The 8,514-nt window shown below is 42.9% G+C and overlaps 1 protein-coding gene across 2 annotated transcripts in view; it reads right to left on the bottom strand.

The window, feature by feature from the left end:
• The window catches only part of Csde1 (cold shock domain containing E1), a 42,098-nt gene extending 33,976 nt beyond the window's left edge, over positions 1-8,122 (bottom strand). For both annotated transcript variants that reach the window (XM_005357128.3, XM_005357130.3), the window contains exon 1: positions 7,971-8,122. The gene's annotated coding sequence lies outside the window, so the exon portion shown is untranslated. The remainder of the gene's footprint in view (positions 1-7,970) is intronic.
• Positions 8,123-8,514: the final 392 nt, after the last annotated feature.

Genomic DNA, 8,514 nt, shown 5'->3' with positions numbered 1-8,514 from the left:
GTAGACCAGGCTGGCCTCGAACTCACAGAGATCCGCCTGCCTCTGCCTCCCAAGTGCTGGGATTACAGGCGTGCGCCACCACCGCCCGGCAAGATCTTTTATTTTTATTTTTATTTATTTTTGATTTTTCGAGACAGATTTCTCTGGAGCCCTGACTATTCTGGAACTCAATCTGTAGATGAGGCTGGCTGAGAACTCAGAGATCCACCTGTCTCTGCCTCCTGAGTGCTGGGATTAACAGCATGCGACACCACCTGGCTTAAAATAATACTTTCATTTGAAAACTACCACAAGAAAGAATGGTGCCAGGATGGTGCTGGTAAGAGTTTAGTTGGTGCTAAAGTTTGATAACCTGAGTCCAATCCCTGGGCCCCAACAAAGGAGAATGGAGCCAGGCAGTAGTGATACATGCTTTTAATCCCAGAACTTGGAAGGCAGAGGCAGGCGAAATCTCTGAGTTCCAGGCCAGCCTGGTCTACAGAGCAAGTTCCAGGACAGTCAGAGCAACAGAGAAACACTAGTTCGACACCTCCCCTCCAAAAAAGAAAAGTGATGGAACAAAAAACCCCCAAAGTTGTCTTCTGATCTCCATACCTATACCTTGGCACAGTCATAATCAACATATACTAATTAAGAAAAGAATTACTGTAAGGTGACCTGGATGTGGTGGGACATGCCCACAATTCCAGGACAGCCAGGACTATACAGAGACCCTGTCTCATACAAACAAACAAAAATTAATACATTTATTTGCTGGAGGGGGTTGTCATTGTGTGGGGAGAATGTGTGTGTGCGTGCAGTACAGGTCAGACAACCAGAAGCCAGCTTTCCTCCCAACATGTGGGTTATATGATCAAACTCAGGTTAGGTTTAGCAGCAGGTGCCCCTTAACCCCCCAAACATGATCTCCTGAGTTTCACCTTTTGCTCTGAGAAGGGATGAAGTCTGGCCTGAAGCCCACTATGTAGCACTAGATGGCCATTATTTTCCTGCTTTCACCCCCACATGCTAGGTTTATATAGTCATAGACTGTGTTTCGTTTTCTAGCTGCCCAGACCTGAATAATCACAGAAAACACATTAATTCAAATACTACTTGGCCTATTAGCTCAGGCTTCTTATTAACTAACTCTCATATCTTAAATTAACCCATTTCTATTAATCTGTGCATGACCATGAGGCTGTGGCCTAAGGTTCAGGTGTTTGTCTCCTAGGACAGCTACATGGTGTTTCCCTGACTCAGCCCACTCTCTCTCTCTCTCTACAACTCTGGATCTCCTGCCTGGCTGTACCCTGCCAAGCCACTGGCCAAAACAGCTTCACTCATCAACCAACAAAAGCAACACATATACAGAAGGATATCCCACATCATCTGCCAACACCTATCTATGCCTTTCATTCCTCTTTTTTCTCCCAGAGGTACTGGGGATTGACTGAATCTAGCCCTTTAGGCACATTAGTCATTCTACCACTGAGCTATGTCTCAGCTCCATTCATTGCCTCTTAGCCTTACTCTCCCCTAAAACAGAAGAATCGAGGGGTACCTTCAATCTTTTTGGTACCAAATCATTTCTGAAGCTTATGTCAATGTTTATGCATCCTGTTCTTCTAATTATATTTCAAATTTCTTTCTGAGAGGCACTTAACCCACTGCTGCTTAACTACAGCAGCAATTAAAGTAACAAAAAGATAGCTAACCCACAACAGACAAAATGACCTCAAAATTCAAGTAAAAATAGTTCTAACAATATTAGGCCTTAATTATGCAATCAAAAATTATCTCATCTTCAGAAGAAAAGCAAATTTGGCATACAGATTTATCTTAACACCTTATAATTATTTATAGAGCCAGATGGTTGTGGCGCACACCTTTAATCCCAGCACTTGGGAGGCAAAGGAAGACAGATCTCTGTGGGTTCAAGGCCAGCTTGGTCTACAAAGTGAGTTCCAGGACAGGCTCCAAAACTACATAGAGAAACTCTGTCTTGAAAAACCAAAAAGATTATTTATATATTATAGAACCCCCAAACTGAAAATTAGGAATACTTTTGAGGAAGGCAATGAGACAGTTACCAGCAGTTGTTCCGGTCAGAGGATCCATGTTCTATTTATTCCCAGCATACACACAGTGGCTCACAATGACCTATAACTTATAACTTCAGTTCCAGGGAATTATACTCTCTCTTAGACTCTATGAGCAAGAGGCACACATATGGTATAGAGACATACATTCAAACAAAGCATCCATACATACACACACACAGGTTTTTTTTGAGACAGGGTTTCCTGGAACTCACTCTGTAGACCAGGCTGACCTCAAACTCACAGAGATCCACCTGGCTGCCTCCCAGGTGGTGGAATTAAAAAAAGGTGTCACCACTGCCTAGCCTCATAAAACAATTTTTCAAATTTAAAAACTACAGCAGGGGTTGGGAATACCTAGTTATGATTGTCAGCAACTAAAACTCCAAAGCAAAAATGAACAAACTTCAACAAAATCACTTTTTTTACTGGAAAAAAAGAAAAACAATTAAAGGTAGTGGCACACACATTTAAGCTCAGCACTTAGGAGGCAGAGACAGATGAAATCTGAGTTTAAAGAGAGCCTCGTCTATAGATCGAGTTCTAGGGCAGCCAGGTATACACAGAGAAACCCTGTCTCAAAAACAATGTCTTTAAATTTGAACTAAATTAACTCAATCTAGGGTGATAAATCATGTCAATAACTAATAATGAAAGGCTCCTACAATCTACACCCCAGAAGCACTGCAGAGCTCATCTTGAATAAGACCAGGTAGTATATATTAAGCACAAACTTACAAGAATTGAATAGATAAAATAGTATCTTCTTGTTTATAATATTTATAGGTAACAGAATTAAATCTGAAGAACTCATAGTTTATTGGTCAAGCATTATATAAAATTAGCTAGCTACTACAAATAATATCATTCATCAGTGGTGTTGACACCATTAACGCTTTGAAAATAAATTCATCTCCCTTTATCCCTCCAAAGCTAGACATTTAAGAGCAGGACTCAAATGAAAAGTCTATTTGTGGATAAATATTCAACTCTTTCCCCCATTGTTCCACAGGAAAACAGTAAGTAGCACTATTTATCGATATTATACAATGTTATTTTAGGAGTTAACTTTTTTTTGGTTTTTCGAGACAGGGTTTCACTGTAGTAGAACTAGCTCTTGTAGACCAGGCTGGCCTTGAACTCACAGAGATCCGCCTGCCTCTGCCTCCCAAGTGCTGGGATTAAAGGCGTGTGCCATCACTGCTTGGCTAAAACTTTCTGAATGACATCTGCCTTAAAATAATCAACACCTGTCCTATTATTTCCCGCAGCTGTATTATCTCAAAGGTTTAGCAGAAATTAATATAGGCTGAAGGATTTTTTTTTTTTTTTTTGTAAGACAGGGTTTCTCTGCTCTTGCAGACCAGGCTGGCCTCAAATTCAGAGATCCGCCTACCTCTGCCTCCTGAGTGCTGGGATTAAAGGCCTGCGCCACCACTGCCCGGCTAGGCTGAAGGAATTTACCTATATGATAATAAATCCATCTAAAATAAACATATCAAAAGATTTTTTTTTGGCAACAAGAATATTATGTAGTCTTTGCTAGCCTGGAATTCACTAGGTAAAGGAAGCTAGAACTCAGAGATCTGCCTCCCTCTGCTTCGCAAGTGATGGGATTAAAAGACTGTGCCACTGCGCCCACTCAGTTTATAATTTTGACAAATTACTATGAGTATATGACAGTATATACTTGGGGAAAATGAAAATAAAAGACTAAACCAGTGTGTAGAGCATCTCCTAACCCACTTCTTGAAGGAAGTACCTCTTTTAAGAGGAAAAAACAAAAATCCAAATTGGTTACAATCTCCAAGGCCAGACATTTCACTGAATCCCATACTTAGAACATTTTCCTTAGGTGTGATTATGAATAAAATCCTTGCCTTCACAGTTCAAAGCTGTGATGCATTAGCTGCTTTTAACTTCAAATACATCGCATATAACACATATAAAGCACACAAGCTCTAATTTGTTTTGACCCTGTTTTCTTCCTCCTGTGTTTTGTGGTGTTGAGAACTGAACTCGCAATCTTACTCGTGCTAAGCAAAAGCTCTGCTCTTGAGTTATACCTCTACTCCCTTAAATTTTGGAACTAAGATTAATGATAAACCTTAGATCAAACAACATAATCTAAATCGTTGGGCAGGGTTTTGCATGCCTTTGAACCTGACTCTTTTTGGACAGAGGCAGGGGGATCTGAGATCAAGGCCAGCCTGGTCTACAGAGTGGGTTCCAAGACGGAAACCCTGTCTTGAAAAGCCCAACTGTCTTATGGTGGAGCAAGCCTTTATTCCCAGCATTCAGGAAGCAGAGGCAAGCAGATCTCTGTGACTTTGAGGTCGGCCTGATCTACAGAGTTTCAGGACAGACAGGGTTAAAACCCTGATATTGATTCAACTATCCTTTAGTATATATTTAGTAATAACAACTGTGCTGAGTTGTTAATGACCTGGATACTAGGACACTTAAAATTATCTAGCATGTAACTGCTATTAAATTCAACAGTCAGGGTGGGAAGCTGAAGAAATTATTATCCAACAAAAACTTACTTAATGCTACATCTTATGTTTGAGATGGTGTCTCACGTAGCCCAAGATGACCTTGAACTTATAATACTCTTTTTCCTGCCTTCCTTCCCAAGTGCTGGCATTACAGGCTTATGCCTCTACACTCAGTTTTACTCTGTGCTAGGGACTGAACCCAGGACTTTGAGCATACCAGTCAAACACTAAACTATATCTCCAGTATCTGATACATTTTTAATTTATAATTTTCTCAAAATAAAGTTAAAAACAAAAATCTTAGCTTATATAACTTAATTATATTCAAAATGTTAATATTCATAGAAGCAGGCCGATCTCTCTGAATTGAGGCCAGACTTGTTTACAATGAGACCCTGTCTCGGATTGATAAAATTCAAGAAGAAAAACACGTCTTTAATCCCAGCACTAGGGAGGCAGAGGCAGGCGGATTTCTGTGAGTTTGAGGCCAGCCTGGTCTACAAGAACAAGTTCCAGGACAGGCTCCAAAGCTACAGAGAAACCCTGTCTGGAAAAACCTAAATAAACAATCACAAACCAAGAGAAACACAAGTCACTCCCAACACAGCAGTTTCACCATGTAACTCACTCCCATTAACTAAGTTCTTGTAGTTGTAACCACTGTGAAAGTTCTGAATTCATTGTTTTGTGAGAACAGCTCTCCCTATGTAGCCTGTGATGGTTTCCGGCTCAAGATCCTCCTCTCTAAGCTTCCCAAGTGCAGGAACAAAGTTTAAGCAAAAGATCTTAAAATGGTTCTTTTGTTTTTAGAAAAGAAAGCTTCAAAGGCTCAGCAATTGTGTCTTACAAAATATCATCATTTCTACTTGACTTTGCAACACAGTCCTAATTATTTTACTACTCAAATTCATCCAAAAGGAATTTCCATCTACTTTATTGTAAAAAGTATAGCCCTCATAGCAATATGAATATACTCAGTGCCACTGAACTATACTTCAAAAAAGGTCAAAACTAAGGTTTATGCTAGATAAAAAAGGAATGACTGAGGGGCTACTTGGGGGGGGGAGAAAATGGGTAAAAGAAAGTCAGTTTTCACAATTTTCATTTGCTGGAAATTTATCACAATTCTCAACCACACCTTTAAAGGTTACACTTAAGTCAAAACTTACTTATAAAACAAGAAAACCTATCTTCTGTACTTCAAATACTTTGCTTTTCAACTCAGCTGCTATAAATACTCATCTCGATGGTAAACATCCAGAGCAGCTGCACAAATCAACCTACCACTTTTTTTATTTCAGCTCTAAAACTAAAAAGAAACAAAGATAAATATTATATCTAAATTTTTTGTTTGTTTTTGTTTCTTCAGTTTTTTTCTAGACACAGTCTGTGTAGCCTTGTCTGTCTTGAAACAGCTGTCTATAGCTTTGTAAACCAGGCTGGCCTTGAATTTAAGAGATCTGCCTGTCTCTGCCTCCCAAGTGCTGGGATCAAAGGTGTGTGTTATCACCTAAATCTTCCGACTCAGGGGGCGTTCGACTGCTTATATACTTAATCCTCTTATCCACATTAACAACTATACTGCCACTCAATTTAGTACTGAGTTTGCATTCTAGTACCTCAAAATAAAAATGAGCACCAGGCATGGTGGTGCATGCCATTAATCCTAGCAGAGACAGGCAGATCTTTGACTTCAAGGCCTGCCTGGTCTACAAAGTGAATTATAAGGCCAGCCAAGGTACACAGACTCTATCTCAAAAAAAGACGGGGGGGGGGGGGGGGGTGTACCGAGTATTTTGGTAGCTTGAATTAATGCCCTATAATTTGGAACTTTTTAAAAAAGTAGGTTAGAGCAAGCAGTCCAGAGGTGAAGGATGGACAGTCAGTTCAAGGCCAGCGCACACTATATAGTTCAAGGCCAGCTTGAACTGCATAACCTGTCTCAATAAACGAAAGAAAAACAAACTTGGCAGCTCTGTGAACTACAAGTTCAAGTTCACAGTAGCCTAACAGAATGTAATTGTCCAAATTCAACTACCACCGTTAGTCCTTTTCTGCCTGCCCCTCAACTGCTTAACTAGCACTATCTTTTTGCCCATTTTAGTTGCAAAATAAGTGTCCTAATAATTTTCAAATTGTTTTTTGGAGTTGGGAGTGTGTTTTAGGGAGTACTACTCACCTGTGAGGCCAGTTAGCGACCAGCCACACAGGTGTTTCTAAGAGAAACTTTTTTTTTTTTTGGTTTTTTTGGAGACAGGGTTTCTCTGTGGCTTTGGAGCCTGTCCTGGAACTAGCTCTGTAGACCAGGTTGGTCTCGAACTCACAGAGATCCGCCTGCCTCTGCCTCCCGAGTGCTGGGATTAAAGGCGTGCGCCACCATCGCCCGGCTAAGAGAAACTCTTTTAAAGCATAGGAGCCGTAGCAGTAAGATTTCGAACTGCCCAAACAGTCAATGATAAAAACCCTCCCATTTTATTTCCGACTAGGGTTCTAAAACTGCAAACACGACAAAGCCAAGCCGTTCATTGCACAACGTGGGCCAGCGCTTGCACCATGTAGGGAGAGCATCACGGAACTCTCAAAACGCATGCCATTTGCCCCCAGACAGAACGGCAGGAGACACGTGCCTAGACTGGGACCCCGCTCCCCTTTCAAATGTCAAGGGGCAAAGTTAGGAGTGGAGACACAGCAGTGAGTGACTATAAGTAAAGATGTCAGTTCTGTCGCGCTAGGGTCAGATACGGCTGGGGAAAAAGAGGTGTCCCTAAGCACTTTCCCTAGAAGGAAAGGGGTCTCGACCCACACACAAAGAAGGCGCCACTGCCGCACTGCGCTCTGGTAGTCGTAGTCATATCCCCAAAGCAAGTGACGGCCAAAAAAGACAAGGTCCTGAAGAAAGTAGGCCCTTCGCCCCGGCCTCTTCCAAATGCACACAAAGGACCGCGCCACCACCCCCTTGCCCCTCCCGCCGGGACTTGTAGTTCCCTTTCTCCCAGCCAAGCCGCAGAGGGGGAAGAAGACAGACTACAGCTCCCGGCAGTCCCCGCGCTCAAGCCCCGCACCCTCTGCCTCCATCTTGGCTGCGGCCGGAGCCTCCATTTTCGCTCCCCCCCCCCCCCACTTCAGTCACAACCACTACCACCACCACAACCACGCGCGTCTCCGGGCCTCAACTCCTCACCAAGCCTCCGGGGCCTGCCATGAGGCCCGGACGGTTGAACCGGGGACGAATGAGGAAGCCTGAATAGGAACTCACACAGAGCGCTTCTCTACCCGGAATTCCAAGAGTGCCCACCTTGACTCAGAAGTCTCACCCCTTAGTCAGGGTCTCCTCACCTGTCCTTAATCTGGCTTCTTGCTAACCCCCATTGGACACCGAGGTCGTACTCACCCCAACAGCTCAGCGCCCCCTCTCCAGCGCCGCCATAAGCAGCACGGCCCGGTACGTAGGAATAAATCTCGCTTCTCTCGCGAGAGTTGCAGGCTCCGAGCGCGTGCACGGGAAGGTAGGGGGCGTGCTCTCAGTACGCTTGCGCGCAAGGGTTGAGTGACGCCAGCGAGTGACCAGCATTTATCCACGAGCAAGATGGTAACTGTTCTTTTATAGTCTCACTCCTGAGTACGGCCAGGAGCAATCTCGGCGTTTACTGATTCCGCTGGGACGCTGTGGGCGGAGTGCCAAGTGACTTTAGGCGTCTCTGGGCTTCGGGAGCCCGAATGTTTTAGGCAGGAAGGCTCGAGTAAACCTTGAACAGGAACAGTTCTGAGGGCATATCTGGGAATGTCATGAAAAAAAGGATTTCACTTTTCCTCAACAAAAATCCGGGAGTCCTCAAATCACAGCTTCTCTTTAGTCACCGGACATTCTGTCTCCTAACTCTTACATTAGAATGGATTTCATTGGTTTAGAGGCAAGTTTTTAACAAAGTAATTTA

The sequence above is a fragment of the Microtus ochrogaster genome, chromosome 21 (genome assembly GCF_000317375.1).
Source record: "Microtus ochrogaster isolate Prairie Vole_2 chromosome 21, MicOch1.0, whole genome shotgun sequence".
Taxonomy (NCBI): domain Eukaryota; kingdom Metazoa; phylum Chordata; class Mammalia; order Rodentia; family Cricetidae; genus Microtus; species Microtus ochrogaster.
The sequence above is the reverse complement of the archived record's forward strand: the minus strand, read 5'-3'. Positions and strand labels throughout refer to the sequence as shown.